We start from the raw sequence: 11,782 nt of genomic DNA, 5'->3' as shown, positions 1-11,782 counted from the left end.
AGAACGCTGAGTCAGTCTGACCTCCATGCCTGAGAGAGTTCTCCCAGATGTTGAAGTTAGACCTGTGCCTTTTACTGTTGCAGCTTCCCCAAACGTTTGTCCCTGATCTAAGATCATTCAATGACCCGAAGATTTTGTTTTTATCTCCATAGCTGCTGCCAGACTTGCTGATTAATTCCAGCCCTTCTGCTTTATTCTTTTATGGGATTTGAGCTTCCCTATGCCAGTGTAATGAAGAACTGCAGATGCTGGCGATCTGAAACACTAAAGTGCATAAATTGCTGGAGAAACTCAATAGGACTGGCAGGACATGTGGAGAGAGAAGCAGAGTTAGCATTTCAAGCGCTGTGACCCTTCTTCACAACAGTTCTGAACTCAGGCCAGGATATTGACTCTCTCTCTCTCTCTCTCTCTCTCACACACACACACACACACACACACACACACACTCACTCTCCACCAGACTGGCTGAGTTTCTCCACCAATGTCTGTTCGGACACTTTTACAAGTTGATATTTGTTATCCATCCCTCATTGCAGGGTATGTTGCTTGTGCCAATTCAGTGGGCAGTTTAAGAGTCAACCACATTGCTGTGGGACTAGAGTCACATGTCGGTCAGATCAGATAAGGAATACAGTTTTCCTCCTGAAAGGACATTGGTGAACATGGGTTTTTATGGCAATTGACGTCAGTGCCATCGGTACCACACCGAGACTAACTTTGTGTTCCCCATTTATGATTTGAATTATTCACATCTCACCTCTTGCTGTGGTGGGATTTGAACTCATGTTCCCTGGATTACTCATCCTGTGACATTATGTCTAAACTGTTGCTTCCCATCCTTTGCTATTTTGTGTTTGCTCTTTACGTCTTTGTCCTCAGATGTTTGGGAAATTGAACCTGTTTAAAAGATTGCCCTTAACCTACCCCTTTGACCAAGTCTTTGGTCACCTGTCCTAATCTGTTCTCCGGTTTTGTGATGTTTAAAGGAATTCTCATTATGTTCACGTGAAGCACTTTGAGATACTTAACTGTACCACAGGTATTATTTCAATGCAGCTTGTATTCCTATCTGAATATCTGAAAGTAGAGGGTCATATTTTAAAAGTAGAAGATAAAAATGAGGATGATTTCTTTTCTTTCTGAGGGTTGTGTGTCTTCCTCAAAAGTCAGTGGATTCAAAATCTTTAAGGCAGAGGTAGATGGGTTCTTGATAACCAAGTGGATGACAGATTGTCAGGGATGTGTAGAGATGTAGAGTTGAGGTTGATTTCAGATCAGCCATGATCTTATTGAATGTTACAGCAGATTCGAAAGGCCGAGTGGCCTACTCCCGCTCATTGTATGTTTGTATCAAGCAGTCTGTGTCTCCCCTCTTACAGTTATGAACTGGGTAATTCCTTTCCAATATTGTGCCTTGTAGACAGTTAAGTGAACACCAGATGGCCTCCTATTGGGAGCAGGCGCGTTGTAGCAATTGCAGCTTTTCTTGTGTTAATTTTGTTGCTTCTGACCCAATATTGCTGGGAATCTTCTAAATAAAAACCAAAACACTTCTATTATTATCGCACAATGGAAGTGTTGGTTTGGTTGCAACATTGTTGAATTAGCCATTCCCATCTTTTCCAGAATTCTGTGTTTCAAGCTCTCGAGTCTGGTTTCTACTCCTGAAACAGTTCTTATCACGGTCATATTTGACATCCTTTGTAAGGGTGATAGGGATGAACATTGCCTCGTCCACCTGTGGTCAGGGTTAACAACAGTACTGACCCTCTCCAAAATCGCTGTATCCTCTGGGAGGGTCTGTTTTGAGCGTCTTCCGTTCTTATTTGTTTAACCTTAGCTGCTGGTGTTGACATCCATACTGATGATATCCAAATGTGCCTGAACACCACTTCTCTCCCGACTCCTCTGTCATTCATAATTTACTAATGATTTCGTCTGAATGCCTGCCTAATATCCAGCATTGGATAACCATAAACGTTCCCTTAGTTAAATATTGTGCGGTGTGAAGTCATTGGTTTCGTCCCTAAGTTCGACCTGACCGCGCCCCCCCCCAACCCCGCCAGCCCCACCGCAGTAACTCTGTTGACATCCTTCATGTCGCATTTAAAACTAGGATCGATAGATTCGTGAACAGTCGGGGGATGAACAGTTACAGGAAAAGGGCAGGAAAGTGGATGTGGGGAATGCTAGATCAGCCACGATCCTACTGAATGGAGGAGCAGGTTCAAGGGATTGAGTGGCATTTTCCTATTCTTATTTCTTATGGTTCCCGAGCCCTTACCTCTGATACAGGACACTGGTTTCAGTTTGTGCCATTACTGAGAGTGCTGATGTTACCTTGTGTAATATCAACAACTTAGCAGCTGCAGAAACCTCTTGCTCCTTTGTTACCTCGAAACACAATATGCCAATGTGTTCAGGGGAGGCGATGGCCGATCTGGGTTCAAAACCTGTCACGGCAGATGGTGGTATCTGAATTCAATATAAATCTGGAATTAAGAGTCTAATGATGAAATCGTTGTGGTTTGTTGTAAAAACTTATCTGGTTTCCTGCTGTCCGCACCTGGTCTGATCTACATGTGATTTCAGATCCACTGTCAGCTGGTTGAATCTTCACTGCACTTTCAATCAAAACTCCAGGCGGAGGTTCACTATAACCTCCCTACTTTTATACTCTAGTTAAAGGCCAACTTCCCTTTTGCCTTCCCTATTATTCACTGAACTTGGATGAAGAGTTCATGGATGCGAGCTTCCAAATTCTCCTATTCAGTAGCTTTCTCCATTTAATATTCAGCACTTTTCCTGCTGGAAAAGTGTACAACCTCATTTTCCCACATTCTATTCCATCGGCCAAGGTTTTGCTCATTTGTTTAACCTGTCTATATCCCTCTCCAGATATTTCATGTCATCCTCACCACCTGCATTCCAATCAACTGTTTCTACTGCAGTCTTGGCAATGGTACATTCACTTCACTTTTCCAAGTAATTCATATCCATAACGTAAATAATTTTGGCTCCAGCACTGATCCCTGTGGCACATTGCTAGTTACAAGTTGCGATCCTGAACATTCCCCTTCTCCCTGCTGCATCATTGGTTAGCCAATCATCCAACCATACGATTAGCATGTCTCCAATATCATGTGAATATCATTGGCTCTGCCAGCAAGTCTTCCCAAACTGTCCTTGAAAAAGTGGTGGTGAGCAGCCTCTTAAATTGCTTCACAAATACGATGTGGTCAAGAATAAAGGTTCAGGAGCGAGTTCCAGGATTTTGATCAATAACATCAAAGCAATGCGTATATGTCACAGTTGGAATGTTGTGTTCACACTTATCTCCTCTTGCTGGTTGAAGTGACGGAGTGGAAGTTGCTCTTGAAGAGCCGCCACTCATATAACCAAGCCAGACAGATCGATTGTGGCCAGAGACTCTGCCATTTTGAATTCTCATCAATCTACATTCTTTCCATCCAAGTTTTGGTCACATCAAACTGCTACGCAATGCTGTTATGGCCTCAGTAAACTATAATAATGTGAAGATCGCTGGGATGATTTTCTACATCTGACTGCAATATAAACACAGATCATTGTTTCCAGTTTTGGTGGAACAAAAGACATTGTATTGGTGGATAATTACAGTTAGTGCAAACACAGCTATCCATCGATAAATATTAATCTTGTTCACTTCAATGGCCAAATTTCAGTTCAGAAACAAAGTGCACTCGGCTGCTTCTAACATAGACAACATGACTAAATGGCTCATAGGAGGAGAAATGGGACATTGAGGAGGAGTGAAATGTTTTGGTTTTGGTCACCTCCACAATTGTTAGAAAAACAGGTTGAAAGGATTCTTAAAAGGTGGCTGAAGTAATGGTGTGGCTTAACACTTCAGACAGCGGAAAGTGGAAGACCACTTTCTAGTGGGAGAAAAAGACATTTCTTCTATCTGAAAGAACTAGGAAACGGAAGAGGGAATGAAATCTGACTTGGGAGCTATTTCCTATTTGTTGAGGATGCTGCTTCATCACAGTCTTGGTTTAGAGCATAAGCTCTTCATCAGGAATAAAGGGTGGCCCAAGAGGGCTGACAGATAAATGGGAAAGAAGTGAGGCTTGGGGAAAGGCAGCTGGGAGTGCAATAGGTAGATGGAGGTAGGGATTGATGATGATAGGTCAGAGATGAGGGTGGAGCAAATAGGTGAGAAGCAAGGTGGACAGGTATGACAGATCAAGAGGTTGGTGTCGAATTGGAAGGTTGGATCTGGGACACGTTGGGGTAGAGGAAATGCGGAAAGTGATGAAATCTACATTGATCCCATGTGGTTGGAGGGTCCCAAAGCAGAAGATGAGTTGTTTTTTCGACAAGCGTCGGGGAGCAAGAGTTTGGCAGTGGAGGAGGCCCAGGACTTGCATGTCCTTGGCGAAATGGGAGGGGGAGTTAAAGTGTTCAGCCACAGGGCCGTTGGTCGTTCAGTTTCAGTATCCCAGAGTTGTTCCCTGAAACGTTCCACTAGTTGGCGTCCAGTTTCCCGAATGTGGATGAGACCATATTGCGAGCAATGGACATAATCTTATAAATAGATTGCATAAATCTTAGCCTGCCAGAGTTGAAAATTTTAATTAAAGTGGGTGACTGCATGAAACGGTTTGTTGGTCAGATTTGAATCATCATTCAAAATGAGACAATGCCATGAATATCAGCGAACTGCTCTTTTTGTTAAAAACCACAAGTTCTTGATTTATTTTCACAACTTACTGGTATTCACACCTGCACATTCAATGTCAAACTCTGACATCAGAAATGAAATTACAGCATTAATTTTGACTTACAATATTCGAACAAACAAATTAATAGCACACAGTGAATACCAAGTCTGATTAATATGAAATCAAATTTGACCAAAAAAAATAAAATCAAGATGGGAGATAAGAATGGGTGAAGGGCAGAAGGTAAGAAATGCAGCATCCAAGAAGATGCTCCTCCAGAGAGTGTATTGTACCAACTACCACGGCTAAAGATAAACAATCTGATATGATCCTCTGGTTTTAATGTAAACCATAGCCCCAAACACTAGGTACAATTTAAATGAGTTAAAAATGCAAGCCTTGAGCAAATCCAGCCTTACCCCCCGCTTCTTGGAGCTTGGACCTTCCTCCAGTTCCGGGGGGTTGTTGAACCCCTGGGCTCCAGCTGCCACTCCTCCATTGAAGAAGCTTTGGGAAACAAATGCAAAGGCAAGATACAGAACGGAGCACCTTTGCAAATGAAAGCAGCTTACAGAGACATCACATGGTCTTTAGCCATCGACCTCAAGGTTATCTGCCCAGCACACTCACGCAGCACTACACTCCTTCTGTGCTCCCAGCAGCTGGATTGTGGATCAGTTTAAAGTAGGTCCTATATCTCTGACAACATCGGTACATAAGGCAGTGAAGAAAGGTTTCTGCACACTGGCCTTCATCAGTTAGGGAATTGAGTATAGATGTTGGCAAGTTATGTTGTAGTTATACAAGACGTGGATGAGGCTGAACCTGGAATATTGTGATCAGTTTTGGTCCCCTTGGTGTCCTGACTTCTGACTTCTTCAACTCTGTGTTTGTGTTGAACTTGATGGGATACTTTGTGTAACTTAGCATGTTTAAACAGGATCGCTCAGAGGGATTCATTTGAAACTTTTCAGGAGGTGAGCTCAACAAGATTGAAAAATTCAAAATTACTTGGATTTTATTTTAAACTTACATCAGGACCAGTAGTCAGAGACATGTACAACATGGAAACAGACCTTTCGGTCCAAATTGTCCATGCTGACCTGATATCCTAAATTAACATAGTTCTAGTAGTTGTGGGGTGTAGGGGAGGCAATTGCAGTCCAGCAGAAAACAAAAACAGCCCATTTACTCTCCCACTGCTCCCAGTGTCAGAACTGGCAGGAGGTTCAGTCCTGAGGGGTGACCCAAGGTAGCGTCACCGGTGGGATCTGATTGCTGGGAGCGCTGGTGCCCGCGATGGTGCTTCTGCACGTTGCAGGAAAACATGAATCTCTTCCCACACTCGGGCCAACTGAAGGGCCTCTCCCCAGTGTGGACACACTGGTGCTTCAGTAGGGAGGTGGAATTGCTGAAGGTCTTCCCGCACTCAGGGTAGCAAAATGGCCTCCTCCCTCCACTCCCATCCCCCTCCCCCGCGTGTGGACCAGCTGGTGCATCAGCAGTGTGGAGAAGCGGGTAAAGACCTTCCCACATTCGGGGCAGGAGAACAGTTTCTCCCTGGTGTGGACAGACTGGTGCCTCAGCAGGGCTGAGGAATTGCTGACGGCCTTCCTGCACTTAGGGCAACTGAACGACCTCTCCCCCATGTGGGCCAGCAGGTCGGAAGAAAGAGAAAAGCACTTCCTGCACTCGGGGCAGAAGAACGGCCACTCCTCAGTGTGGATCCACTGGTGTCTCAGCAGATGGGAAGAACTGCTGAAGGCCATCTCGCACTTGGGGCAGGAGAACAGCCTTCCCCGGTGTGGACCAACTGGTGTGTCAGCAGGGCAGAGGAATCACTGAAGGCCTTCCCACACTCAGGGCAGCAGAAGGCCCTTTTCCCCTCTGTGGACCCATTGGTGCTTCAGAACCCTTTCAATTTTCACAATATCCTTCTGATAGGAGGGAGACCAGAATTGCACTCAGTATTCCCAAAGTGGTCTAACCAATGTCCTGTACAGCCACAACATAACTTCCCAACTCCAATACCCAGTCAGAGGATTCCGAAAGTTTTTAAAACCCAAAAACAACATACAGGAAAGAATGGAGGACAAACTGAATTTTTGAGAGTCAGCTTGGAAGCATCAATGAGAAATCGGCGGACTGGGTTTATTGGGTACCCGTTCTCCTTAAATACACGATATATATCTTTCTCTTGTGTTCTTATTAGTTTCTCTGTGCTGCAGTGTGTAGTGGCTCGTTGAAATAATGTGCTGATGCAGCTTCGTTTATGGGATGATTGCTTCTGTGGTAAAGTACTTGGTTTGTATGTGTTGTTTTTCTGTAGATGCTAGTTTGAAGTTCCCCATTGACTGTTCGCTCTACTGTGACATCTAAGAATGGCACTTTGTTGTTGTTCTTCTCTTCAACCCAGGAGCCCCCCTCAGGCCATAGTCTCACCACTTGGAACACCAATATACAGACTAGTCAAAAGCTTCCACTGAAGACTAAAACACCAAGTCGAAAGTTCACGCCACTCCATTTACTCCACCCAAGAATTCCTGAACACCAAAGACACTAAGATAGAAGAGGATGGAATAATGCTGTCCTTTGACAAAGCAGCCCTGTTCACATCCATTAACATCAACGCGGCCAAAAAAAAAATTGAAGACACTACTCGAAGAACCAAAGACACAAACACAGCACCAACTTCATCAGCAAAGATAGCACTGTCAAGCTCGTGGAACTGTGCCTTAACCACCCACTTCATATTCAGTAACAAGCCCTACAAACAAATCAACGAAACACCCATGAAACCACCAGTATCAGGATTCCTAGCAGAAGCAATAGTGCGGAGACTCGAACAAACAACCCTTCAAACGATCCAACCCAAACTTTGGGTCCGCTACAGTGATGACACTTTTGTCATCTCGAAGTGAAACAACTTAGAGGAAATCTACAACACCATCACCAATCTCCTTACTGGCATAAAATTCACAAAAGAGGAGAACAACAACAACGTGCCATTTCTAGATATCACAGTAGAGCTAACAGTCAATGGTAAATTCAAAACAGCGTCTACAGGAAAACAACACACACGAACCAAGGACTTAGTTACAGTAGCAATCATCCCGAAACATACAAACAAGCTTGAGTCAGGACACGATTTCAACGAGCCACGACACACTGCAGCAGCAAGTAACTCTGAAGACCAATAAGTTACTGTAAGCGCATTGAAGGAGAATGGGTAGCCAAAAAATCCACAGACAATTCCTTCGCTGACCGGGAATCGAACACGAGCCAAGGCAGCGAAAGCGCCGAATCCTAACCACTAGACCACCAGGGAGATGCTGATGTGGGCTTCCCTGACCGGAAATCGAATCCAGGCTGCGGTAGTAAGAAGGCTTTCACCTGTGCATCCAACAATGTATTTTCTTGTATCCATTGTTCCCGATGCGGTCTCCTCGACATTGGGGAGACTGGAGACACCTCGCCGAGTCAAGTTGCAGCGCTTGAGGGAACATCTCCAGGACACCCGCACCAATCAACCCCATCGCCCTCTGGTCCAACATTTCAACACCCCCCCCCCCCCCCCACACACACACACTCTGCCGAGGACATGCAGGTCCTGGGCCTCCTCCATCACCGCTCCCTCCCCACCCGATGCCTGGAGGATGAACGCCTCATCTTCCGCCTCGGATACATTCAACCCCAGGCCATCAATGCGGACTTCACCAGTTTCCTCATTTCCTCTCCCCCCACCTTACCGCAGTTCCGTACTTCCAGCTCAGCGCAGTCCTCATGACCTGTCCTACCTGCCAATCTCCCTTCCCACCTATCCGCTCCACCCTCCTCTAGGACCTGTCACCTCCATCCCCTCCCCCATTCACCTATTGTACTCTTTGCTACCTTCGGCCCAGCACCCCCACCCCAATTTATCTCTCCACCCTGGAGGAATCCTGATGAAGGGCTTTTGCCTGAAACGTCGGTTTTCCTGCTCCTCGGAAGCTCTCTAACCTGCTGTGATTTTCCAGCACCACTCTGATCTAAACTCTGATTTCCAGCATCTCCAGTCCTCACTTTTGCCTAACCAATAAACCCAGTGTGCCGATATCACATCAACAAACTGACACAAGCAGACACAACGTCTGCAGAAACCCGAGCCACATTACTTTACATTAAAGACATCTGGGAAATGATGTCCAGACAACTCAACCCTCTCAGCATCATGGTAGCCCACAAACCTACCAACACACTTAAACAGTGGCTAATGAACCTGAAATACCCGATACAAACAACCAGCAAACGAATGTTATTTACAAAATACCATCTAAGGAAATATCTACATGAACTCTGGCGCACAGTTGTCTGTGACAAGAAATGCTGGGATGAGATAAGGAAGATTTTTTTCAGCCAAAATGAACCGGCACTTAATGGACAGCCATTTAAAATCACCCCTGTCAGTCCAGGATGGAAGATCCGAAGGGATGAACAGTTTTCTTATTTCCTGAAGATTTACAAAGCTGAGACTGGGTTTTGGTGTTTGTTCCCTTTCAGTCCCAGGAGCCACAGTGGTTGGGGCGGTGAGTTGGGGAAAGTGAAATGTGCGCATGAGCAGCGTGTGAGGCTATTTCAGCTTCCCTCCTCTGACAGCGCTGTGACGTGACTCTGATGTTCTCAGGGACACTTACTGACGCGAGACAGTGAAAAGAGTCTCGTTCCTCCAGTTAAGGAATTCAAACCGTATGCCGGCTTCAGGACAATGAGAAAGATTAATTGGGGTGTGTGAAGAAGCTGTGAGCTGCATTTCAAACAGGTAGGTGGAGCCAGATGCATCATCCATTGCGCCCCGGCCCTATGCGGACCTGACACCGCCATGCTGCAGAATTCTGACGTTAACACAGACATGCGCAGCAATGGGAACATTCACAACCTGAACAGCCAAAGATAATCACCGTCACTGCTTCCCTTCCAAATTCCCAACTTTGTGAAGCAGTATCTTTCACTGGCAGATAAAACACATTAATCCTCAGGTGCCTGCTTCATTTCGATCACGACTTCACGCCCCTCACTGTTCTAGTCTAATTTCCAAACACTTGGCTCATAGCCTCAAAAGCAGCCCTGCGGGTATCTGCTTGTTCCAGCCTGACAGGCAGTGGGTTGCAGATTTCCGACCCCTCCACTGATTTGATTCTTAAATAATAAACTGGGGAACAGTCTTCCTTTCTTTTTGAGGACATTTCTCAACTGTAGTCGGCAAGGTTCACACCTGCGTGGGGAAACCGCAATCGATGTCAAATCCATAGTATTAACCACTCGACCCACGAATGAAGACCCACATTGACAGCTTCGTTTCCCATGTCTCTCTGCCTGTGGAGCTGAGAAAGAGTGAATTGTTGCTGGGTTTGTTTGAATCCAATCACTTCACAGGTTTCGAAAGGGTTAAATATCTGCACATGGCGAGTCTGGTTGTTTCATCACGAAAGATGAAATAAACTTTTACTTAAAAACAAATGGAGAAATTGCAGCAAAAACTCAGCAGACCAGGCACCATCGGTGGAAAGAGAATCAGAGACAATATTTCAGAACTCTGTTTTCTCCCACAGGTACTGCCAAACCAGCTGAGTTTCTCCAGCAGTTCCTCTTTCTGTCTCGGATTCTCAGCATCCGCAGTCCTTTACGTTAGAAATTAAATCAATTCAGCCTCATGTGCAGGAAGGAGAATCCTTTCAATTTCACAAAAAATTGGCACAGATTTCAAGGCATTTAGAAAAAAAGTAAAAGTGACATTAGGAAGAACATTTTCTTGTCCCTATCTGACCGTGACAAAGAGGCAGATTCAAGAACACAAAAGGGAATTCATGGTCATGTCCTAGGTAACAATTCCTGATGAAGGGCTTATGCCCGACACGTCGAATTTCCTGTTCCTTGGATGCTGCCTGACCTGCTGCGCTTTAACCAGCAGCGCATTTTCAGCTCTAGGTAACAATCTACATTGACTAGATTCTCTACCTTCGGCCCAGCAAGTCCACACCAACCGTCCGAAGACTAACCCACCCAGACCCATTCCCCTACCCTACCGATATTTACCTCGATTAATACACCTAACAGCATGGCCAAATCACCTGACCTGCTCATCTTTGGATTGGGGAAAGTAACCAGAACATCCGGAGGAAGCCCACGCAGGTTCTTCCCTCGCTTTGGGCCCTATCCTTATCTAGCATTTACTGCGGCCGCCTTCCTCCCACCCTCTCTTCTGCATATAAACCGACATTTTCCTAATCAACACCAGTTCTGTGGAAGGGTTACCGGCAACTACTGTTTTTGCTTCTGATATACAGCATCTGGTATTTTTTAGCTTGTTATTGAGAGAGACTTGGAAATTGTTTCGAGAGACAGGGGAGAGAGGGAGAGAGACAGAACAGACATTAATCGTTGATCTCCGTTGTTACTCACAACGTAAATTCGTTGCAGTCCGGTCACTTCCCTTAATCCTGAATAATATGCACCAGATGCGCTTAGGTTTGCAGTGTAACGGCAGCGCGTCTGCCTCTCACCGCGGAGGTCGTGTGTTCAAATCGAGTCCGGCTCAATTTCCTGCGTTTCAAATCAAGAAGGGAGTTTTCTCTCTCCGGATGTTTGTTGAGTTTAGTCTTCTTTCTGGAAACTTTCGGTCACACGTGAAGCTTTGTTGTCAGTTTATTTCTGAACACTGTGTCAGAGAGATGGTGTGCCCATTGTTTGGGTAAATGCTCAGCTCCCCCCAGTGTGAGAAGTAAAACACAGACTGTTCATCACGGGCTTTGAACACAGCCGCCTCCCACTGGGCAACCGCTTCATTCAGTTAGTGACGATGCCGTGTGAATAGCATTTTACCGGTACTTTTACAACATAGAGACTCCCAGCTTTATGTTTCAATCTATCAAGAGGTCCCAGCCCCTCCTGTTGTAGCCGAATGACAGCAAGTTCAGATAGAGATGTTTTCCACCAACAGCAAATCCTTTCCTCTCACTGGACACAGTTAAAGTGATCTTTATTCAACAGCAGGAGCGGAAATCACTGTTTGACGGCTCCTGTCCACATTAGCGTGA

This window comes from Hemiscyllium ocellatum (genome assembly GCF_020745735.1).
Source record: "Hemiscyllium ocellatum isolate sHemOce1 chromosome 27 unlocalized genomic scaffold, sHemOce1.pat.X.cur. SUPER_27_unloc_11, whole genome shotgun sequence".
NCBI classification, from domain to species: domain Eukaryota; kingdom Metazoa; phylum Chordata; class Chondrichthyes; order Orectolobiformes; family Hemiscylliidae; genus Hemiscyllium; species Hemiscyllium ocellatum.
This window is presented reverse-complemented; position numbering follows the sequence as displayed.